The 26,103-nt window shown below is 44.9% G+C and overlaps 1 long non-coding RNA gene across 1 annotated transcript in view; it reads right to left on the bottom strand.

The window, feature by feature from the left end:
* Window positions 1-25,890, bottom strand: part of LOC135055105 (uncharacterized) — a 32,281-nt gene extending 6,391 nt beyond the window's left edge. Inside the window, exon 1 of the long non-coding RNA XR_010243651.1 lies at window positions 25,827-25,890. This is a non-coding gene — a long non-coding RNA (uncharacterized LOC135055105). The remainder of the gene's footprint in view (window positions 1-25,826) is intronic.
* Between the last annotated feature and the right edge of the window lie 213 nt (window positions 25,891-26,103).

Raw genomic sequence — 26,103 nt, 5'->3', positions numbered from 1 at the left:
TCTCTTTTTCCATCTGCGGACCTTTTTCTGACTACCCCCTCTCTTCCTCTCCTACCCTCTTCTCCATCTCTTCACTCTGTCTCTCTCTTTTTGTCTCTCCGCTCTTTCTCTGTCTACCCCCTCTCTGCCTCTACACCCCTCTCTCTCCGTCTCATGTCTCTCTCTCTGTTCCTCTTCACCCCTCTCTCTCTCTCTCTCTTGCCTATTCCCTAATATAATTCCTCTTCTATGCCTCTCTCTCTGCCCCCGTCTGTCTTTCTCTCTATCTCTGCCTCTCTCTCTCTGTCTTCCCACCTGCTCTCTCTCACCATCTCCACCCCCCTCTCTCTCTCCCTCCGTCTCTCTCTCTGTTCCTCTACACCTTTCTTCCTTCCTCTTCACCACTCTCTCTCCTTCCCTCTGCCTCTCCTCTCTCTGTCTACCCCCTCTCTCTTCATCTCCCCCTCTCTCTCTCCATCACCCCCTCTCTGTGTCTATCTCTCTCTCCGTCTCTGCTTCTCTCTGTCTCTCCCCCTCTCTCTCCTTCTCCACTGCTCTCTCCCTTCATCTTGAGTGTGTCTCTCTCCCTGTTCCACTGCATCTCTCTTTCTTCACCACCCTTTCTCTCCCCACATATCTCCCTCCCTCCCCCACTCTCTCTCCTATTTCCTAATATAATTTCTCTTCTATCCCTTTCTCTCTGTCCCCCCATCTGCCCCTCTCTCTCAGTCTTCCCTTCTCTCTCTCCATCTCCACCTCTCTCTCTGTCTCCGCCCCCTCTCTCTTCCTCTGCGTCTCTCTGTTCCCCTGCACCTTTCTTCCTTCCTCTTCACCACACTCTCTCTCCTTCCCTCCATCTCCCTCAGTCTCTCGCTGTCTAACCCCCCTCTCTCTCTCCGTCTACCCTCTGACTCTCTCTCTGTCTACCCCCTCTCTGTCTCTCTCTCTACGTCTGTTTCTCTCTCTCTGACCACCCTCTCTCTCCGTCTCCACTCCTCTCTTCCTCCATCTCCTGTCTCTCTCTCTCTGTTCTACTGCACCTCTCTTCCTTACTCTTCATCCCCTCTCTCCCACTAACTCCCTCTCCTCTTCCTTAACATAATTCCTCTTTTAATAAATTCTTCCACTACAGTATCATTGTCTTTCCTCAGCTCTCATGTTAAAGCCACTTCATTCTGCCTATCTCCCCTACTGATACTTTCCCTTCATGTCCCTGTGAACCCTTTCAACTCAATTTCCCCCTTTACTCCCTCCTCCAGAGACCTCTCATATCCTCTGCCTCAACTCTTCAACTTCTCCCAGTTACCCTCTCCCTGTCACCCTCTCCATCCTCCAATGCCTGTCCTTGGCACCCATTGCTTCTCCCTCTCACCCTTTTCCAGTCACTGATTGTCTCTCCATTATACCAAATCTCCATCTCCTTATCTCCTCATCCGCATCATCCTCTGCCTCCTCCCCTTCAGCCTGTACCTCTCCCTGATACCCACTGTCTTGTGGCATATTGTGAAAGTGGGGTGGAGGAGGTGGGCCCAAAGCATAGTTTTGCACCTGGGTCCACCATTCACAAGTTCCGCCATTGACTCTATACCAGTAGTTACCAAACTTTTTTTAAATCACGGCACTCTGGAGTATCAGAATGTTTCTCACAGCACCCCAAGAGCAAAAGTTTCTTATTGAGAAGTTTTGAAAAAAATATTAAGTACTGTAAATTGTGTTTACATGTCATGCTTAGGTTCAATTATGACTGTCTTCTGTTTATCCACATAATTTATTATGGGACGCTACAAGTAATGGTTTTGCCTATTACATTGTTCTTAAATTATTTAGATTATTCAGTGAGGTCCCAGGCTTACAGCTTTTGGGTTTAATAATCATCTGCAAGCCCTCACTGTACACTCTATGTAATCAAAGTCCCTGTATTAGTTACTTTGCATTGAGTGCCAATATACAGTGTTAGACACACCCAATAGGTGGTGTTAGTCACACCCATAGGCAGTTCTAGACATGCCCCTCCAATTGTGCACCCCTTAATAATATGTGCTGCATATGCCTATGAAAAGACCAACATGGAAAAAAGGTCGACATGAGTTTTTAAAAAAAAATTAGTGTTGTTTCTTCGAAAAGTGACCGGGAACCCCACTTAGTGCACTGTGTTCGCTACCATGCTTCAGGCATGGTGCCTCGCTCAGCTACTGCTTCACTCGGCTCAGGTTACTATTCCCATCGTAGTCCATGTGTATAGTAAAGTATGAAAAGGTTCAGAAGATGAATTTAAAAAAAAAACTTATGTTGACCTTTTCATGTGTCGCCCTTTGCCATGTCTACCTAGTGACCATGTCGACCCAATGAATATGTCGATATGCATTTGTGGTTGACCTAATGAGTGTCGACCTAAGTGTTGTTGACCTAAAGACTGCTAAATCCAGTTTTTTTTCACGTGTATGCACATCAACCAGGGATTGCTGCATGTTTGAATGCAAACTACCCAGGGCTAAGTACCGGGTCCCTAACTCTGCTCTTTACTAGGGTCGGAGCAGAGTCCCGGGAATTTCCCGGCTTACTAGACCGGGCAAACTCCCAGCAGCATGTCTGATGTATTCTGATCATGTCATTATCATATCATTTTTAAAGATGATAAAGATAATTGGTCAGATGTAATGACGCACAAGTTCGGTGACCATGCAGGATGCCGGCTGAACTCAGATTTTATTTTTAAAGGGTCAATCACTTACAAGACATGGTTTTGCCCCTTTTACACCTTTACATTGAAGCTGATAGCTTTTTCCTGGAAATTGTTGGTGTAGTGGACTTGTGTGGCTGGCATTTTAAATGAAAAAAAAAAAAGAAAACACATGACGGAAGAGGTGTGGCTTTATTAATGAAAGTGGCACAGACAGTTGTGTGAGAATGGTGGGGGGATGGGTACTAATTACTGGGGCTTAGACTTGTTGAAGGAGCTTGGCAGGGACCTGGGCTAGCTGTCCTGGGGGAAGAATACCTCCCTCCTTAGTGTGCACCATCTCTGCATGGCAGAGCAGATAGCAGTTTTCATTCTTGTTTTGGAGAAGGCATGTCGGAAGTGGCATCCCTTCATTTGGCCACACCTACCCATCAACATGGCACATCATTGTTATTAAATATAATACATATCACATGACGGTGAGTGCCATTGTAATAACATTACACTTACCAAACTGTAAAGCTTTAATAAAAGGTTTAATCATATATAAACTACACAATGTGTCATTTTGCAGAGTAATTTCTGTAAATATCTAAAAAAAAAACCCAACTAGTTTTTAGATGGTATTACACTTCTATGTATCAGGTGGGTGCGCTTTATGTAATACGGTAGTAAACCATAATGTCCTGGGTATGAATATGTATAAATAAATTTTTAAAAGATTAATATATATATATATAAAAAATATATAGATGAAGTAACTTTCCTTAACGGTATGACGTCTCTGTGTGGTTCTTTGTCCTTTTCACAGCATATGCACAATCAATGGTCCATATGAAAACATAATTAATTACAAAACAGTGTAATTCCAAAAAGTAACAATTTAAATCATCAAAGGTAAAAACATAGCATTTGGCTATAATAAAATTGGTATACTGGCACAATGTGGAGGAAACAATAGCCAGATGTAGGCATTGCACAACTTCAATATAATGATTATGACAAAGAACCACACAGAGATGTCATATCGTTAAGGAAAGTTACTTTAGCTATATATTTTTTCTATATATTCATCTTTTTTTTTTATATATACATATTCGTACCCTGGACATTGGGGTTTACTTCCGCATTACATGAAGCGCACCTACCTGATCCATATCCATTATATGTTTAGTCCACATGGGTTATTGGGGTATTACCAGGATCAGGAGGGAGCTGCTATTGTGCCTATATCTTGTACATCAGCGCCAAGAAATCTTCCCAATCACTGTTACACCTACAGTATATGTACACAGTGGAATATTTAAACTAGAGGACATGGAGGGAAATATCTTGAGATTATTTAATAATTTAATAAACTCATCCCACAAAATGGATTTAAAGTTATCAAAAAATAATTTTCCAAAGATCGAAAAGACAATTAAATTTTACTGATGTTTCAGGGCTGGATAATGATGGTATTATTTCCAAGTTATTAATGATCTTCTAAATAGACTATGATCTTTCTATTGGTGTTGTGTTTAACAGGAATACATACTGTATGATATCCCGGCAGATGGGATACCGGCTGTCAGTCTACAGACGGCGGCATCCCGCCTGCCGGAATCCCGGTAATGAGTCCCCTCATGGGCTCGCTGCAATTGCCACGCTTCAGCCCCGTGGCTCACTGCGCTCACCACAGGTTATATTCCCACTTAGTTGGTGGCGTGGACCAACCAACAGAGTGGGAATGCCAGGGGGTGGTCGGGATTCCGAGCATCAGTATTTTACCGGCTGTTGGTCTCCTGAACGCCGGGATCCCGAAAGCCGGTATTAACTGCATCCTATTTAACATGAGCATACCATTGTAGTATACTGTAATGTGATGAATGAACCCCTTAATTTACAGAACACTAGTCTATTGAAATCTTATCAGTATAAGAAACTAAGGGACATTGCATACTACACTGTACAACCTACCATATTCTGAATGTTTGATTTCTATGAACTTATCATTATGGGAGTCATTCCGAGTTGATCGCACGTAGCAACTTTTTGCTGCTCGTGCAATCAACTAGACACCACCTATGGGGGAGTGTATTATAGCATAGCAGGGCTGTGATCACTTGTGCAGCCCTGCTATGCTAAAAAAGTTTCCTGCAAAACAAGACCAGGGTGAGACTTACTTACCCTGTGCGACGGATCCAGCGACGAAGGTCCCAGAATTTTCATCAGACATCCGCCCTCCAAATGCCTGGACACGCCTGCGTTCACCTCACCACGAATGGGAAAACAGTCAGTTGACGCCCCGGAACGCCTCCCGCATGTCAGTCTTCTTGTGATCGCCACTGCGATCACTTTTTCCGCTGGCGGCGTCGCTGCCTGGCGACACTCATCGCCGGGCAACGATGCGCGTGCACAATGCGTCCACGGCGCACGCACAGTTCTGACCCGTTCGCACCGCTGCGACAAACTGCAATATGCGAATGGGTCGGAATGACCCTCTATGTCCTTGTAATAAGATGCATTAACACACTGTAGGGAATATAAATGTCAAGTTCCTGGCACAATAACTCTACTACACAGTATGAATGTTGCTGGCAGCTTACCAGGGCATTGTAACTGGAAATTAGTATTTACAATGCCTGCTATGTTTGAATGTCAACTGTGAAATGATGATGCATAAAGCACCTGTGTGTCGCTGACCTTTTTGAACACCTGCTCTTACTCCATTTAGGGAATCTGGAACATGACTAACCTGACAGGTTGGAAAACCAGTACAATAAATGTTTGTATTGTAGATAATTTCTTTATTGACAGTTGACACAAACGCTAAATTAAAACAAGTTCAAATAGGTTTAAAAAACAACTGAACTCTTTATTCAACTGGTTTAGCAATTTTATAAAAATATAATTTGCTTGTCTATGAACTACTAAGTTTGTATTGTACCTGAAAACTGTTCCTATTTTGATGATGCACTCCCAATTCTAATAGACTCTCCTGAGAGCATGCACATTTGTCCTGATTAACAGCAATGTCAGGAGGTAGGTACAGTATGTGCCACGCGCCTCTGCCACTGTTGCTGCAATGCAGCTGTGTGGAGAAGGGGAGTTGAGTGTAATTTGACACTTCAAAAGTGGTAGCCACACCCAGAAGTAATTGGCATGCCCACATCATGATGCACCTTGCCCTAATTTTGATATGTTCAGCCCCCATTTCTGACACTGGCTGTTCTGATTGTTACATTTAGAATGCTGGGATGTATGCAGTGGCGTCACAAGCCGGGTGCGGGGAGTGCGTCCCACACCCGGGTGTGACGCCTAGAAGGGGTGACACCAATCTGTGGGCTCCTCCGCAGTGACAGGAGGTGCTGCAGTGTGAAATTCTGCTGCAGCACCCGGGTTCCTGTCATAGAAGAGGAGCCGACAGTACTGCAAACAGTCTCCGGGGGCAACCCGGTAAAACCCTGCATCTCCAGAGATGCTGGGCACCCCCCGGAGTGACGACCCACGAGGTCACGACCCCTTTCTTTTGCAGCCACGCCCCCTTTTGACGCAACCGTGCCTCCGGCGCGCTGGCATATTAAGGGTGCGCACCGGGTGTCGCTACACCCGGTGACGCCTCTGGATGTATGCATTGGAATATGACATTTTAGAGTGAGATGTGCTAAGTCTTGGAGATGATAGGGAGAGGACGTGGCTGGCGTCCTCTCCATTTATTGTTGAAGTTGATTGGTTTATTGCTTAATTGTTGCTTAAGTGACCACCAGTTTTTATCCGTTCTCTGCCTGAAAAAAACGCTCCATACCATATCTGTGCTCAGTGTGCTGCATAATATATCTGTGCTGAGTGCTCACACTGCTTAATTGTGGGGACTGGGGAGCAGCTATAGCAGGAGTACAGTGCAGAGTTTTGCTGACAGTGACCACCAGTATACGTTGTCTGCCTGAAAAACACTCCATATCTGTGCTCAGTGTGCTGCTTTATTGTGGGGACTGGGGACCACCAGTATAATTAATATTATATAGGAGGAGTACAGTGCAGAGTGTACTGCTGTACCTACCTCTGTGTCGTCATCCATTAAGTATACTATCCATCTACATTCTATACCTGTGGTGCATTTTAGTTTTGCAGTTTGCTGACACAGTGACAACCAGTATACTATAGCAGTACGGAAGGCCACTGCTGTACCTACCTCTGTGTCGTCATCCATTAAGTATACTATCCATCTACATTCTATACCTGTGGTGCATTTTAGTTTTGCAGTTTGCTGACACAGTGTCCACCAGTATACTATATATAGCAGTACGGTAGGCCACTGCTGTACCTACCTCTGTGTCGTCATCCATTAAGTATACTATCCATCTACATTCTATACCTGTGGTGCATTTTAGTTTTGCAGTTTGCTGACAGTGTCCACCAGTATACTATATATAGCAGTACGGCAGGCCACTGCTGTACCTACCTCTGTGTCGTCATCCATTAAGTATACTATCCATCTACATTCTATACCTGTGGTGCATTTTAGTTTTGCAGTTTGCTGACAGTGTCCACCAGTATACTATATATAGCAGTACGGTAGGCCACTGCTGTACCTACCTCTGTGTCGTCATACATTAAGTATACTATCCATCTACATTCTATACCTGTGGTGCATTTTAGTTTTGCAGTTTGCTGACACAGTGTCCACCAGTATACTATATATAGCAGTATGGTAGGTCACTGCTGTACCTACCTCTGTGTCGTCATCCATTAAGTATACTATCCATCTACATTCTATACCTGTGGTGCATTTTAGTTTTGCAGTTTGCTGACACAGTGTCCACCAGTATACTATATATAGCAGTACGGTAGGCCACTGCTGCACCTACCTCTGTGTCGTCATCCATTAAGTATACTATCCATCTACATTCTATACCTGTGGTGCATTTTAGTTGTGCAGTTTGCTGACACAGTGTACACCAGTATACTATATATAGCAGTACGGTAGGCCACTGCTGTACCTAACTCTGTGTCGTCATCCATTAAGTATACTATCCATCTACATTCTATACATGTGGTGCATTTTAGTTTTGCAGTTTGCTGACACAGTGTCCACCAGTATACTATGTATAGCAGTACGGTAGGCCACTGCTGTACCTACCTCTGTGTCGTCATCCATTAAGTATACTATCCATCTACATTCTATACCTGTGGTGCATTTCAGTTGTGCACAGTAAATATAGTAGTAGGCCATTGCTATTGATACTGGCATATAATTCCACACATTAAAAAATGGAGAACAAAAATGTGGAGGTTAAAATAGGGAAAGATCAAGATCCACTTCCACCTCATGCTGAAGCTGCTGCCACTAGTCATGGACGAGACGATGAAATGCCATCAACGTCGTCTGCCAAGGCCGATGCCCAATGTCATAGTAGAGAGCATGTAAAATCCAAAACACAAAAGTTCAGTAAAATTACCCAAAAATCAAAATTAAAAGCGTCTGAGGAGAAACGTAAACTTGCCAATATGCCATTTACGACACGGAGTGGCAAGGAACGGCTGAGGCCCTGGCCTATGTTCATGGCTAGTGGTTCAGCTTCACATGAGGATGGAAGCACTCATCCTCTCGCTAGAAAAAAGAAAAGACTTAAGCTGGCAAAAGCACAGCAAAGAACTGTGCGTTCTTCTAAATCACAAATCCCCAAGGAGAGTCCAATTGTGTCGGTTGCGATGCCTGACCTTCCCAACACTGGACGGGAAGAGCTTGTGCCTTCCACCATTTGAACGCCCCCTGCAAGTGCTGGAAGGAGCACCCACAGTCCAGTTCCTGATAGTCAAATTGAAGATGTCACTGTTGAAGTACACCAGGATGAGGATATGGGTGTTGCTGGCGCTGGGGAAGAAATTGACAAGGAGGATTCTGATGGTGAGGTGGTTTGTTTAAGTCAGGCACCCGGGGAGACACCTGTTGTCCGTGGGAGGAATATGGCCATTGACATGCCTGGTCAAAATACAAAAAAAATCAGCTCTTCGGTGTGGAATTATTTCAACACAAATGCGGACAACAGGTGTCAAGCCGTGTGTTGCCTTTGTCAAGCTGTAATAAGCAGGGGTAAGGACGTTAACCACCTCGGAACATCCTCCCTTATACGTCACCTGCAGCGCATTCATCATAAGTCAGTGACAAGTTCAAAAACTTTGGGTGACAGCGGAAGCAGTCCACTGACCACTAAATCCCTTCTTCTTGTAACCAAGCTCCTGCAAACCACACCACCAACTCCCTCAGTGTCAATTTCCTCCTTACCCAGGAAAGCCAATAGTCCTGCAGGCCATGTCACTGTCAAGTCTGACGAGTCCTCTCCTGCCTGGGATTCCTCCGATGCATCCTTGAGTGTAACGCCTACTGATGCTGGCGCTGCTGTTGTTGCTGCTGGGAGTCGATCGTCATCCAAGAGGGGAAGTCGGAAGACCACTTGTACTACTTCCAGTAAGCAATTGACTGTCCAACAGTCCTTTGCGAGGAAGATGAAATATCACAGCAGTCATCCTGCTGCAAAGCAAATAACTCAGGCCTTGGCAGCCTGGGTGGTGAGAAACGTGGTTCCGGTATCCATCGTTAATTCAGAGGCAACTATAGACTTGATTGAGGTACTGTGTCCCCGGTACCAAATACCATCTAGGTTCCATTTCTCTAGGCAGGCGATACCGAAAATGTACACAGACCTCAGAAAAAGAGTCACCAGTGTCCTAAAAAATGCAGTTGCACCCAATGTCCACTTAACCATGGACATGTGGACAGGTGGAGCAGGGCAGACTCAGGACTATATGACTGTGACAGCCCACTGGGTAGATGTATTGCCTCCCGCAGCAAGAACAGCAGCGGCGGCACCAGTAGCAGCATCTCGCAAACGCCAAGTCGCTCCTAGGCAGGCTACGCTTTGTATCACCGCTTTCCAGAAGATGCACACAGCTGACAACCTCTTACGGGAACTGAGGAAGATCATCGCAGAATGGCTTACCCCAATTGGACTCTCCTGGGGATTTGTGACATCGGACAACGGCAGCAATATCGTGCGTGCATTACATCTGGGCAAATTCCAGCACGTCCCATGTTTTGCACATACATTGAATTTGGTGGTGCAGAATTATTTAAAAAACGACAGGGGCGTGCAAGAGATGCTGTCGGTGGCCCGAAGAATTGCGGGCCATTTTCGGCATTCAGGCACCGCGTACAGAAGACTGGAGCACCACCAAACATTCCTGAACCTGCCCTGCCATCATCTGATGCAAGAGGTGGTAACGAGGTGGAATTCAACCCTCTATATGCTTCAGAGGATGGAGGAGCAGCAAAAGGCCATTCAAGCCTATACATCTGCCCACGATATAGGCAAAGGAGGGGGAATGCACCTGACTCAAGCGCAGTGGAGAATGATTTCAACGTTGTGCAAGGTTCTCCAACCCTTTGAACTTGCCACACGTGAAGTCAGTTCAGACACTGCCAGCCTGAGTCAGGTCATTCCCCTCATCAGGCTTTTGCAGAAGAAGCTGGAGACATTGAAGAAGGAGCTAAAACAGAGCGATTCTGCTAGGCATGTGGGACTTGTGGATGGAGCCCTTAATTCGCTTAACCAGGATTCACGGGTGGTCAATATGTTGAAATCAGAGCACTACATTTTGGCCACCGTGCTCGATCCTTGATTTAAAACCTACGTTGTATCTCTCTTTCCGGCAGACACAAGTCTGCAGAGGTTCAAAGACCTGCTGGTGAGAAAATTATCAAGTCAAGCGGAACGTGACCCGTCAACATCTCCTCCTTCACATTCTCCCGCAACTGGGGGTGCGAGGAAAAGGCTAAGAATTCCTAGCCCACCCGCTGGCGGTGATGCAGGGCAGTCTGGAGCGAGTGCTGACATCTGGTCCGGACTGAAGGACCTGCCAATGATTAATGACATGTCGTCTACTGTCACTGCATATGATTCTCTCACCATGGAAAGAATGGTGTAGGATTATATGAGTGACCGCATCCAAGTAGGCACGTCAGACAGTCCGTATGTATACTGGCAGGAAAAAGAGGCAATTTGGAGGCCCTTGCACAAACTGGCTTTATTCTACCTAAGTTGCCCTCCCTCCAGTGTGTACTCCGAAAGAGTGTTTAGTGCAGCCGCTCACCTTGTCAGCAATCGGCGTACGAGGTTACTTCCAGAAAATGTGGAGAAGATGATGTTCATCAAAATTAATTATAATCAATTCCTCCGTGGAGACATTCACCAGCAGCAATTGCCTCCAGAAAGTACACGGGGACCTGAGATGGTGGATTCCAGTGGAGACGAATTAAAAATCTGTGAGGAGGGGATGTACACAGTGAAAGGGGTGAGGAATCGGAGGATGATGATGAAGTGGACATCTTGCCTCTGTAGAGCCAGTTTGTGCAAGGAGAGATTGATTGCTTCTTTTTTGGTGGGGGCACAAACCAACCAGTCATTTCAGTCACAGTCATGTGGCAGACCCTGTCGCTGAAATGATGGGTTCATTAAAGTGTGCATGTCCTGTTTATACAACATAAGGGTGGGTGGGAGGGCCCAAGGACAATTCCATCTTGCACCTCTTTTTTCTTTCATTTTTCTTTGCATCATGTGCTGTTTGGGGACAATTTTTTGGAAGTGCCATCCTGCCTGACACTGCAGTGCCACTCCTAGATGGGCCAGGTGTTTGTGTCAGCCACTTGGGTCGCTTAGCTTAGTCACACAGCTACCTCATTGCGCCTCTTTTTTTCTTTGCATCATGTGCTGTTTGGGGACTATTTTTTTGAAGTGCCATCCTGCCTGACACTGCAGTGCCACTCCTAGATGGGCCAGATGTTTGTGTCGGCCACTTGTGTCGCTTAGCTTAGTCAAACAGCCACCTTGGTGCGCCTCTTTTTTTCTTTGCATCATGTGCTGTTTGGGGACAAGAACTTAACATTATAGTAACTGAAAAACTAAAACAGAGCACAGGTAACAATTGGCACCACAATTCTCAGTACACAATACAGCGGAGATGTAAGAAAGCAAAGGAGTCATTTGTGTACTACTATGGGCGTGCAGCAGTTGGAAGAGGCTGAATGGATATAAGTGAGAAGAGATGTGGGTATAGATAGTTGCTGAATAGGAGAGAGCTAAAATTGATGTGCTATGAGAACAGGAGGGAAGAGGGCCCTGCTCCAAAGAGTTAACAAAACTAGTGGGAGACAGACATGTGACATGAGGCATGAGGCATGAGCAAGTGGAAGATGGAGTGGCACTGCAGTGTCAGACAGCATGGCACTTCAAAAAAATTGTCCCCAAACAGCACATGATGCAAAGAAAAAAAGAGGCGCACCAAGGTCGCTGTGTGACTAAGCTAAGCGACACAAGTGGCCGACACAAACACCTGGCGCATCTAGGAGTGGCACTGCAATGTCAGACAGGATGGCACTTCAAAAAAATTGTCCCCAAACAGCACATGATGCAAAGAAAAATGAAAGAAAAAAGAGGTGCAAGATGGAATTGTCCTTGGGCCCTCCCACCCACCCTTATGTTGTATAAACAGGACATGCACACTTTAACAAACCCATCATTTCAGCGACAGGGTCTGCCACACGACTGTGACTGAAATGACTGGTTGGTTTGGGCCCCCACCAAAAAAGAAGCAATCAATCTCTCCTTGCACAAACTGGCTCTACAGAGGCAAGATGTCCTCCTCATCATCATCCTCCGATTCCTCACCCCTTTCACTGTGTACATCCCCCTCCTCACAGATTTTTAATTCGTCCTCACTGGAATCCACCATCTCAGATCCCTGTGTACTTTCTGGAGGCAATTGCTGGTGAATGTCTCCACGGAGGAATTGATTATAATTCATTTTGATGAACATCATCTTCTCCACATTTTCTGGAAGTAACCTCGTACGCCAATTGCTGACAAGGTGAGCGGCTGCACTAAACACTCTTTCGGAGTACACACTGGAGGGAGGGCAACTTAGGTAGAATAAAGCCAGTTTGTGCAAAGGCCTCCAAATTGCCTCTTTTTCCTGCCAGTATACGTACGGACTGTCTGACGTGCCTACTTAGATGCGGTCACTCATATAATCCTCCACCATTCTTTCAATGGTGAGAGAATCATATGCAGTGACAGTCGACGACATGTCAGTAATCGTTGGCAGGTCCTTCAGTCCGGACCAGATGTCAGCACTCGCTCCAGACTGCCCTGCATCACCGCCAGCGGGTGGGCTCGGAATTCTTAGCCTTTTCCTCGCAACCCCAGTTGCTGGAGAATGTGGAGGAGATGTTGACGGGTCACGTTCCGCTTGACTTGACAATTTTCTCACCAGCAGGTCTTTGAACCTCTGCAGACTTGTGTCTGCCGGAAAGAGAGATACAACATAGGTTTTAAATCTAGGATCGAACACGGTGGCCAAAATGTAGTGCTCTGATTTCAACAGATTGACCACCCGTGAATCCTGGTTAAGCGAATTGAGGGCTCCATCCACAAGTCCCACATGCCTAGCAGAATCGCTCTGTTTTAGCTCCTTCTTCAATGTCTCCAGCTTCTTCTGCAAAAGCCTGATGAGGGGAATGACCTGACTCAGGCTGGCAGTGTCTGAACTGACTTCTCGTGCGGCAAGTTCAAAGGGTTGCAGAACCTTCCACAACGTTGAAATCATTCTCCACTGCGCTTGAGTCAGGTGCATTCCCCCTCCTTTGCCTATATTGTGGGCAGATGTATAGGCTTGAATGGCCTTTTGCTGCTCCTCCATCCTCTGAAGCATATAGATGGTTGAATTCCACCTCGTTACCACCTCTTTCTTCAGATGATGGCAGGGCAGGTTCAGGATTGTTTGGTGGTGCTCAAGTCTTCTGTACGCGGTGGCTGAATGCCGAAAGTGGCCCGCAATTCTTCGGGACACCGACAGCATCTCTTGCACGCCCCTGTCGTTTTTTAAATAATTCTGCACCACCAAATTCAATGTATGTGCAAAACATGGGACGTGCTGGAATTTGCCCAGATGTAATGCACGCACAATATTGCTGGCGTTGTCCGATGTCACAAATCCCCAGGAGAGTCCAATTGGGGTAAGCCATTCTGCGATGATCTTCCTCAGTTTCCGTAAGAGGTTGTCAGCTGTGTGCGTCTTCTGGAAAGCGGTGATACAAAGCGTAGCCTGCCTAGGAACGACTTGGCGTTTGCGAGATGCTGCTACTGGTGCCGCCGCTGCTGTTCTTGCTGCGGGAGGCAATACATCTACCCAGTGGGCTGTCACAGTCATATAGTCCTGAGTCTGCCCTGCTCCACTTGTCCACATGTCCGTGGTTAAGTGGACATTGGGTATAACTGCATTTTTTAGGACACTGGCAGACTCTTTTTCTGAGGTCTGTGTACATTTTCGGTATCGCCTGCCTAGAGAAATGGAACCTAGATGGTATTTGGTACCGGGGACACAGTACCTTAATCAAGTCTCTAGTTGCCTTGAATTAACGGTGGATACCGGAACCACGTTTCTCACCGCCCAGGCTGCCAAGGCCTGAGTTATCTGCTTTGCAGCAGGATGACTGCTGTGATATTTCATCTTCCTCGCAAAGGACTGTGGGACAGTCAATTTCTTATTGGAAGTAGTACAAGTGGTCTTCCGACTTCCCCTCTAGGATGACGATCGACTCCGAGCAGCAACAGCAGCAGCGCCAGCAGCAGTAGGCATTACACTCAAGGATGCATCGGAGGAATCCCAGGCAGGAGAGGACTCGTCAGACTTGCCAGTGACATGGCCTGCAGGACTATTGGCTTTCCTGGGTAAGGAGGAAATTGACACTGAGGGAGTTGGTGGTGTGGTTTGCAGGAGCTTGGTTACAAGAAGAAGGGATTTAGTGGTCAGTGGACTGCTTCCGCTGTCATCCAAAGTTTTTGAACTTGTCACTGACTTATGAGGAATGCGCTGCAGGTGACGTATAAGGGAGGATGTTCCGAGGTGGTTAACGTCCTTACTCCTACTTATTACAGCTTGACAAAGGCAACACACGGCTTGACACCTGTTGTCCACATTTGTGTTGAAATAATTCCACACCGAAGAGCTGATTTTTTTTGTATTTTGACCAGGCATGTCAATGGCCATATTCGTCCCATGGACAACAGGTGTCTCCCCGGGTGCCTGACTTAAACAAACCACCTCACCATCAGAATCCTCCTTGTCAATTTCCTCCCCAGCGCCAGCAACACCCATATCCTCATCCTGGTGTACTTTAACAGTGACATCTTCAATTTGACTATCAGGAACTGGACTGCGGGTGCTCCTTCGAGCACTTGCAGGGGGCGTGCAAATGGTGGAAGGCGCAAGCTCTTCCCGTCTAGTGTTGGGAAGGTCAGGCATCGCAACCGACACAATTGGACTCTCCTTGGGGATTTGTGATTTAGAAGAACGCACAGTTCTTTGCTGTGCTTTTGCCAGCTTAAGTCTTTTCATTTTTCTTGCGAGAGGATGAGTGCTCCCATCCTCATGTGAATCTGAACCACTAGCCATGAACATAGGCCAGGGCCTCAGCCGTTCCTTGCCACTCCGTGTCGTAAATGGCATATTGGCAAGTTTACGCTTCTCATCAGATACTTTCAATTTTGATTTTTGGGTCATTTTACTGAACTTTTGTTTTTTTGGATTTTACATGCTCTCTACTATGACATTGGGCATCGGCCTTGGCAGACGACGTTGATGGCATTTCATCGTCTCGGCCATGACTAGTGGCAGCAGCTTCAGCACGAGGTGGAAGTTGATCTTGATCCTTCCCTATTTTAACCTCCACATTTTTGTTCTCCATTTTTTAACGTGTGGAATTATATGCCAGTATCAATAGCAATGGCCTACTACTATTTATACTGCGCACAACTAAAATCCACACAGGTATAGAATGTAGATGGATAGTATACTTAATGACGACACAGAGGTAGGTACAGCAGTGGCCTTCCGTACCGTACTGCTATATATACTGGTGGTCACTGTGTCAGCAAACTGCAAAACTAAAATGCACCACAGGTATAGAATGTAGATGGATAGTATACTTAATGATGACACAGAGGTAGGTATAGCAGTGGCCTTCCGTACCGTACTGCTATATATACTGGTGGTCACTGTGTCAGCAAACTGCAAAACTAAAATGCACCACAGGTATAGAATGTAGATGGATAGTATACTTAATGACGACACAGAGGTAGGTACAGCAGTGGCCTTCCATACCGTACTGCTATATATACTGGTGGTCACTGTGTCAGCAAACTGCAAAACTAAAATGCACCACAGGTATAGAATGTAGATGGATAGTATACTTAATGACGATACAGAGGTAGGTACAGCAGTGGCCTTCCGTACCGTACTGCTATATATACTGGTGGTCACTGTGTCAGCAAACTGCAAAACTAAAATGCACCACAGGTATAGAATGTAGATGGATAGTATACTTAATGACGACACAGAGGTAGGTACAGCAGTGGCCTTCCGTACCGTACTGCTATATATACTGGTGGTCACTGTGTCAGCAAACTGCACAACTGAAATGCACCACAGGTATAGAATCTAGATGGATAGTATACTTGACGACACAGAGGTAGGTACAGCAGTGGCCTACTGTACCGTAATGCTATAAATTATATAATGGTGGTCACTGGTCAGCAAAACTCTGCACTGTACTCCTCCTATATAATATTATACTGGTGGTCCCCAGTCCCCACAATAAAGCAGCACACTGAGCACAGATATGGAGTGTTTTTCAGGCAGACAACGTATACTGGTGGTCACTGTCAGCAAAACTCTCCACTGTACTCCTCCTATATTATACAGCTGCTCAACAGTCCTCCCCACAATTAAGCAATAAAGCACAATCAAGTTCAACAATAACGGAGAGGACGACAGCCACGTCCTCTCCCTAACATTTCCAATGCACGAGTGAAAATGGCGGTGACGCGCGGCTGCTTATATAGAATCCGAATCTCGCGAGAATCCGACAGCGGGATGATGACGTTCGGGCGCGCTCGGGTTAACCGAGCCATACGGGAGAATCCGAGTATTGCTCGGACCCGTGTAAAAAGGGTGAAGTTCGGGGGGGTTCGGTTTCCGAGAATCCGAACCCGCTCATCACTAGTAGTAAGTAATACCCCTTTCACACAGCCCAAAATTTCCCGGGTTAAAACACATGAACGCGCATCAACCCGGGAAATTTCTCAGTGTGAAAGGGTACAGGGACAAAATCCCGGGATTTCTGTCCCTGCATTTCAACCCTGCAATCAACCAGGGTTGGTCCCGGGTTCTTCCCTGGAACCTGGACAGTGTGAATGGTGCAGGGACATGTCCCGCCTTCCCGGGTTGCCTCTGCTGATGCTGATTGGCTATTCAGGGTACTTCCTGGTCTTGTGTTTTTTCTGAGACGCCCATTTTCAGAAAATGCAGGGCCATCCCGGGTTCAGTATGAAAGGTGCAGACCCGGGATGTCTCGGCTCCAAACGCTGGTAAAAAAGGTGCCAACCCGGGAATGTCCCTGCATGAGCCCATGGCAGAATTCCCGGGTTTTGCCCCTGCATTTCTGGTGTGAAAGGGGTAAGTGAGGTAGAGATGGACAATGCATGGGAAAGCGGCCTCAAGACTAGGTTATGCAGCAGAAGGTTATGCTTTGAAGAACAGGTGGGTTTTCAGTGCCCATTTGAAGCTTTGGAAGGTCGGGGAGAGAATAATAGAGCAAGGGAGCTTCTTCCACTGAAGAGGGGCAATACGGGCAAAATCTTGAATTTGCGCTTGGGATGTAGTTACCAGAGTAGAGGAGAGGCGACATGTGAGCCTGGGGGCTGAGTGGGGGGTCCCAGGCACAGCCACATTTTCGCTCCTAGGTGGTGAAGTGAACAGGTGAGAGTGTAAAGGGAGATAAGGACAGAAATGTAAATGGGAGAGGAATGGGTAGGTGCTTTATTAGTGAGTGTGAGAAGCCTGAATTGGATTCTAAAGGGGAGCCAATGTAAGAGAGGGGAGTCAGACGTAATATAGTATGTTTGAAGAGGAAAATGAGTCGGGCATCAGCACTATGGATAGATTGGAGTGGAGAGAGGCCATTGAGAGAGAGGCCAGATAGGAGGAGATTACAGTAGTCCAATATGTAGATGACAAGTGAATGGATAAGGGTCTAAAGGGGTCATTCCAAGTTGATCGCTCGCTGCCATTTTCGCAGCGCAGCGAACAGGTTACTACTGCACATGCACCGCAATGCGCAGGTGCATCGTACGGCAACAAAGCGGATCGTTGCTGAGAGATGGATTTAACGAAGAATCCATTCGTACAGCCGATCGCAAGGAGATTGATAGGAATAGGATGTTTTTGGGTGTCAACTGACCGTTTTCTGGGAGTGGTGTGGCGAACGCAGGCGTGTCCAGGCGTTTGGTGGGCAGATGTCTGACGTCAATTCCAGGACCTGCAACGCTGGGTTCGTCGCACAGGGTAAGTAACTCTTACCCTGGTCTTGTTCTACACAAACCTTTTTTTGCATAGCAGGGCTGCACAAGCGATTGCAGCCTTGCTATGCAAAAATACACTCCCCCATAGGCGGCGTCTAGTTGATCGCACTGGCTGCAAAAAGTTGCAGCGTGCAAACAACTCAGAATGACCCCCCAAGTAGCAACCAGGGTGAGAAAGGGACTGATCTTGGAAATATTTTTGAGATGGAAATGGCAGGATTGCAAGAGGTACTGAATGTGTGGTTTGAAGGAGAGGGAGGACACAAGGATTACTCCAAGAGAGTGCACATGGCGGCTAGAGGATATAGTTGTGCCATCAACAGATAATGAAATTGTAGGAGGTTATGTGAGAGGGTGGGAAGATGAGCTGCTCAGTCTTAGATATGTTAAGTTTAAGATAGCACTGGGACATCCAAGAAGAGATATCAGAAAGACAGTTGGAGATATGAATATCATCAGCATGGAAATGATAATGAGCTCACCTAAAGAGCATGAATAGAGAGAGAAACTTAAAGATCTATGAGGGTGATTCAGTGCTGATTGTAGATCTGCTAAATTTAGCATATCTACAATCCGTTTCTAGTTTTTGACCTGTCGACCTATTACATGTCGACCTAACGCTCATGTCGACCTAATGGCAATGTCGACCTTCAGTGGTGAACCTAATGAGTGTCAACCTAAGTCGGGTCGACCCAACGACCCATACCCGTAACTCGAGTATAACTGTTGGTTTAGGAGATTATTGAAAAGATTAAACTTGCAAGTTGTATGCCAAGGAAAATGTGCATCACTCTAGAACAGGGGTGGGGAACCTTTTTTCTACCAAGGGCCAGTTGGATATTTATAAAAATCCTTCGGGGGCCATACAAAAATTATCAACTTAAAAATTAGCCTGCCCCCAGTAGACATGACCCCTAGTAGCGACGCTTACACACACACACATTAAAAGAAAGAAAAAACATAATACTCAGCAGCCCTGCTCCTGCTTCCAGACCGTTGCCCTCTGCCTGGCTGCCCGCTCCTCAGAACTATGGGAGAGATGTCATGATATCTCTTCCATAGCACTGCACAGGCACACACGCACACTGCCAGAGCTGGAAGCCGGAGCTCAGGAGTGAGCTCCTGCCTCTGGCTGCTGCTGAGAGGAAGAAGCCCGGGCGCCCGGCATCTTCCTTGGTTAGGTGAGCCTGGGAGGGCCGAATCAAGTGGCTTTGCAGGTTCCCCACCCCTGCTCTAGAACATTATAACTCAAATTCCACTCCCTTCAGATCCAGGCTTTTAAATGTGTAGCATTTTTATTTTAAACCCTTTCAAATTTGCTCAGTGTACAGCAGGCTTTTTCAACCAGTGTGCCGTGGCACACTAGTGTGCCGCGACCAGTTGCAAGGTGTGCCGCAGAGCCAGAGCAGCTTCCTGCACCTTCAGAGTAAACTGTTGACCCGGGCTTTTCTTAGAGGATCAGTCGTGCTCCGGCCATGACCTATGCCTTGAAAACGATGTGATATCACCCGCCTGCATACACATCTTCCAGTTCCCGCCTGCATTCACAGCTTTCCTTGCCCACCCACATCCACACCTGCCTGACCGCCCGCTGCTCAGTATTCGCAGAACTCCACTATGAACAGCCTCCACCACTGAGGGACAGGGAGGAGGACAGCTGATAATATTTGTTATTTTATTTCTCCTGTGGGGAATAATAGGATTTCAATAGGATTTTTGTGGGGAGAATAAGGATTTATGGGGGAAACAATGTGAACAATTCATGTGGGGAGCAATGTGATTGATTTATGTGAGGAGCAGTAGGATTTATGTAGGGAGCAACATGATTTATGTGGGGAGCAATGTGATTGTTTTTTCTGTGTAGGCCAATGTATGTGTGGATTTTCTTTTCTTTTTTTTTTTACTGTGAGGGCCAATGTGTGTGTTTTGTTTTTTTCTGTGGGGAACTGTTGGTGTGCCTTGGCAATTTTAAAATATTGTTCGGTGTGCTGCGAGTAAAAAAAGGTTGAAAATCACTGGTGTACAGTATAAAAAAAAATTAAATTATTATTCAAAGAGTACAACACATTTACTGTACCTCCTTCATTTACATCTCTAGAAATAACGTTTGCATGATTTGCACTTTCTGTGTACTGTAGGCTGCATTTTGGGCTAAGGTAGTGTTGTAACTTGATAAAGGCTTAAGCTTGTACCCATATGAAACATAAGTATCATTTATAATGGAGTACTTTCTCTTTTTTTATATCTAAATATCAAAGGTCACATGCCTTGAGTAATACAGTGGCTTAATATGTGTTGGAACATGACTAAAAGTATTATATACAGTAACTAGCATAGCATGTCTGGTCCTTACTGTGAAACCTCTGGTTTTGTACAGTGCATTTCCTTTAAGCAGGAAACTTCAAAAAATGAAAAGATGTGATGTCGCCCATAGCAACCACTCAGATTCTGGGGGTAATTCCAAGTTGATCGCAGCAGGAATTCTGTTAGCAATTGGGCAAAACCATGTGCACTGCAGGGGAGGCAAATATAACATGTGCAGAGAGAGTTAGATTTGGGTGTGGTGTGTTCAATCTGCAATCTAATTTGCAGTGTAAAAATAAAGCAGCCAGTATTTACCCTGCACAGAAATAAAATAACCCACCCAAATCTAACTCTCTCTGCAAATGTTATATCTGCCACACCTGCAGTGCACATGGTTTTGCCCAACTGCTAAAAAATTTCCTGCTGCGATCAACTTGGAATTATCCCCTCTGCCTTTTATTTCTCTATTGCACCATAGAAATTGATAGACAGAATTTGATTGGTTGGTATGGGCAGCATCACCTCTTTTCATTTTTAGAAGCTTTAGTAAATTTACCCACAGCAATTAATGCACACCTATATAATGTGCTGCCTCCAGATTTGTTTGGGATTAACCAAACAGAAGCAAAGTATTTTCTATCAATCTTATTTCTTTTTTATGGAAACTGATTAGCAAGTACATTATGACAGAATTGGTTGCACATTTATAAGGAGTAAAGCTGCCCATACACTTATGCGACTTCTCAGAGGGGAGAAGTCGCATATGATTACCCTTGAACTGCCTGGCATCTTCCCAGTGCCAGGAACGCATAGGATACATGGTATGCAGCCCATTGGCATACTATGTATCCTATGCGACCCAAGCCAAGGCTGTCGCTATGATATATCTATAGTGCAGTACTTCCGATCTAGGGGCTCCGATCCACACATCGGATCAGATTGGAGGTAAAGCACATGTGATTTGCCAGTTTTCATCCGATTTATCGGCCCAAAACGTCGGAATCGGATGAAATCGGGCAAAATTGCACTAGTGTATGGGCACCTTTTGGCAAAGTCAAATTAAATTGTAAGAAACAGAATGAACCTAAGCAGCAGTGAAACTAACAGGGGAAGGTCACAGGGGAGAGAAAAGGAACTAGCAAGAAAGCCACCATCACGGGTGGGATTTTATTTTATTGTCAAAATGGGGATTGAGGCGTGAGGGCTGATGGCAGCATTTAGCTTAACCCTTTCCCACGGCCATGTGTTGCAGCAAGAGGCTACTTGGACCCTGTCTCCTTTCTGATGACTCCTACTCCATATGTCATTGTCAGAACTTGCTCCCTGAGCACTAATGCTGTGTGGCTGCAACAAGAAGAAAATCAGGCGAGTTCCCTAATGGGGCTTAAAGATTGTAAAAGGGTTAATTATATTAATTTTATTGAATGAGATTGTTACATTATGTAGAAAACTTGAAATAGTTATTGTTTTTTGAGGAGGGATATTTAATTAATGCTAGCATAATACAGTAAGGCAATCAAGAATCACTGATATATAGCAGTCAGTGATGCTCTCTGTATTATATGATAGTCATTGATGCAGACCACCTAACATAACCCTCTCCAGGAGGGACAGAATACTTTGTTTCTGGACTTCCCTCTTAATGTATGATTGCCATACCCTGTGGTGTGCTAGTTGCTTGATAAGAAAGGCGTTTCACCACAGGTGATGGCAATCATAAATTAAGAGGGAAGTTCAGAAACAGAGCATTCTGTCCCACCTGGGGAGGGTCATGTTGGGAGATATACTGATGTGCTCTGTATTATGTGGCTGCCACTGTTGCTCTGTGTCACATGGTGATTACTGATGTTCTCTGTAATGTACTGCAGTCACTAATGTTCTCTGTATTATGTGACTGTGATGTTCTCTACATTATATGGTGGTCTCCAGGGATGCCATCAGGGAAGAACTGACGGGACTGGAGTCTTGGGTCCGGACAGAGAGGGGGGCCTGCCGAACTCACGCTGCTTGCCATCCAGGGGTAATCCAAAAGTTCACCGGGCCAATAGCATCGCTCCTAGGATTTGGAACGCAAGCTGGAAGCAATGGCTAGTGGGCACTTCTGGATGCCGTTAGCTGGAAGCACAGCAGGGGCTAACAGCATTTATCACTTGCACACCCCCTTCCCCCAAGACATACTCTGGGAGCCCTGCAGCTAGGGGACATAGGGGCTGCCTATTTTGTAAGTCATAATAATAATAATAATAATAATAATAATAATTTTATTTATAAAGCACTCTTTCCTTAACAGGACTCAAGGTGCTTTACAGACATCAAAAACATCAAATGCACATAATACAGAATATTTAAGTAATACAGCAATAGACAAGCCGCACAGACATAAAAAAGAAAATCTAGAACACAGATCATAATACAGGACTGGTATAGGCATTTTGGGCAATAACTTCCATGGGTTGTTTATTCCACCCTCACAAGGTACCAGGGGGCAGATGTATTAAGCCTGGAGAAGTGATAAAGCAGTGATAAGTACAAGGTGTTAACACACCAGCCAATCAGCTCCAATATGTAAATTTACAGTTAGGAGCTGATTAGCTGGTGCGTTATCACCTTGCACTTATCACTGCTTTATTACTTCTCTAGGCTTAATACATCTGCCCCCAGGTGAGGCATCCATCTTGGGCGCACTGCTTAGGATTACCCTGTAATGAATAGTCTACCGCTAGAGGAGATGACACAAAATGGGGTGGTAGCAGTGTCCTAAAGCTCACAGTAGGGGTCCAACAAAACAATCAGGTTAATGTATTTTCCATCCCATCCGCAAGCGCATCAGATGGGGAGCCATGCTGGGGACACTATGAAGGTTACTCTGTGGGAGGCGAGCCAAACAAGGGCCCAATGCATGTATGGGAAAATGAACACTTGTCTAGTAGTATGATATACCCTATATGGAACTATCCATGTGAAGTATATCCTGCCCGCAGAGGAACCATCTGAGGCAAGCATCTGGTATGCACTGCATAGGTTGCTGCTGGCAGGCTGTGGCAATCAGTCCTGGGCCCCACAATTTCTGATGGCAGCACTAGTGGTCACTGTCATGTTCTCCGCTTTATATAGCAGTCACTGTGATTATATTGTGTTATATGGTAGTCACTGTGTTCTCTGCATTATATGGTGGACAATGCAATACAATACAATGCTCTGTGACAGTTGAGCTAGAATAGTCATGCATATATATTTTTTTGATACAGTAGAGACTGTATGTTCCATGTAAAAGTGAAGAGACCTCTAAACCACAGGGTAAATGTAGTCGAAGCTGCCACATTATTGTAGCAGGACTAAAAATAGTTGGCAAAAAAACCTAGCTTCACCCCTGACCTAAAGGTGCATACACAGTAGACGCTGGGCATTTTTGCCCAGCGACGATGTGAACATCGCTGGCAGGAAAAATGCTCAGTGCATACACTGTAAGCAATTTTTACCTGGCCCAACGAGTTCGTGGTGGGTGAACCACTTTCCACAGTAGGAGTTTGTGAAAAGTGGTTCACTCGTCTGTTCAAACAGCCCGACGGATGGTGGCAGCTGGCGATGAAGCGGGAGTGCGCATCAGCTCTCACCGCTCATCACCCGGCAATACACAGTGGCCGAGTTTGAGCTCAAAACGCTAAAAGTGAGCCACTTTGAGCTCAAAATCGGCTAGTGTGTATGAGCCGTAGAATGTGCTCTGGACTTTTAAATGCACATGGCAGCTAGGAATGGCATATTAGATATCTCTCATGGCCACCTGTACAGGTGTGCCAGTCAGAACTCAGAACCTTTCAAATGACTGGCTGTGTTTGCAGCAGGGTGATCTGACTTTGTTGATATATGGGTGATTTACTTTAATATCAATCACAGGAAATCGTTTTGTAAATTTTACTCCTGGCAGTTGACATATTTACAGATGCACCAGGAAATAGTCCATTTTATACACAAATAATCCCCCTCCTGGAAATAGTAGAGAGCGAATGAGAGATTGATTGAAAGAGTGAGAGACTTTAATAATCTCAGTTAAGGTCTGCAATGGGTACCTGCTATTCGATATATTTTATGTTTTAAAAGCACATTTGCATTTTACAAACCTTTATATCAGCCTATATAAATAATAGAAACAGAACATTAGTTTGCATTGGCAGCACTGCCAGCACAGACGTGTACAGTGGAAGTGAAAGAGGGTGGGAATGTTTAAATACTTAGGGGGGTATTTATCAAAGCATAGATAGAAAAAAAGGGAGAGAGAAAAAACACTAATCAATCAGTTTCTAACTCATCTTATAGACTGTGTTTAAAAATGGCAATTAGGATTGGTTAGTGATTTACCTTTCTCCACTTTCCTCTCCATGTAGCTGTTGTCACCTCATCCCTTTAATTCTGGACACTTTAATTACACAGGTTCTGTGGCTGATTAAAACTAGGTGAAATGGAGTCTTGAAGTCACCCAGCCACAGAACCTGTATAATTAATGTGTCCAGAATTAAAGGGATGAGGTGGCAACCCTATCTCCATGCTTTGATAAATACCCCTCGTTAGAAGGTGGCAGACTCCTGGGACTGAAAATTATTTTACAATGCAAAGTAATTATACAAAACTGAAAAAAGAATACAAATCACAACATAAGTAACTATACACTGGATTCCCAGCATGTACATGTACTGTATAAGCAACTTGGAAAAAGGCCCAATACCCCAGTATTCTGTAACTCCTATCGTCTTTTGTTTTCAGTGTTTTACGGTTTTTCTTTATATGTTTGATGAAAACTAAAACTCAATAAATATTATTTAAAAAGAAAAATCAATGTGCTACTTCTCTAATCTTCCTTAACGCATATATATGGAAAGTCCAGAATCAATTAAATAGTTACACAGAACAACCAGCCTATTGGGTATTGACATAATAGAATGTGTCAGTATAATTCCAGGACAGAACATTATGTTTAAAATAGGGACCCAATAAGTTTTGCGCACCAGAAGTTATTAGGAATAGAGAAACTGCACCACACTTGGCAAGTGTTCAAAGCATATGCTTTAGAATACAGCCTTGGGATCTGTTACGTTCATACACAGCTTCTTAAGTCGTGTTTCACAATGCTTTGCTTTTCATTTCTCAACAAACACTGGAGTGCTAACTTTATAATTATTAAGTCAATAGCTGCATATTGTCACACTGAACTTCTTCTGAAATAATCAACACGTCAATAAAATCTGAATAACTAAAGCATGAGTAATCCTAGTAGCAATAGGTGTACATCAATCCAATATTTTTCACTTTCAAAATATTACATTTTATTTAATAAACTTTAAATTTTTAAAACTTTAAGTTTACCAAAGTGAGATTAAAGATCATATTACATTTGTTTTGCCATAATATACCTTTAATCCTGGACACCTACAGTCTGATCTATAAAGGTTCTGTGGCTGTCTAAATTGAAGCCTGCATTTCAACTGGTGTTAACAGAAACTGAGTAGATAATAGATGTTCAGATTAAAGGGATACAATACAGTATATTAATTGTCAAGCCTTGGAGAGTGATAAATCGCACGTTGAAAAATTACCAGCCAACCAGCTCCTGTCATTTTTCAAACACAGTCTGTGACATGGAAGTTAGGAGCTGGTTGGTTTGTACTTTATCACCGTGCTATTTATCAC

The sequence above is a fragment of the Pseudophryne corroboree genome, chromosome 3 (assembly GCF_028390025.1).
Source record: "Pseudophryne corroboree isolate aPseCor3 chromosome 3, aPseCor3.hap2, whole genome shotgun sequence".
Taxonomy (NCBI): domain Eukaryota; kingdom Metazoa; phylum Chordata; class Amphibia; order Anura; family Myobatrachidae; genus Pseudophryne; species Pseudophryne corroboree.
Note: the sequence above shows the minus strand (reverse complement) of the source record. Positions and strands in the feature narration are given on the sequence as shown.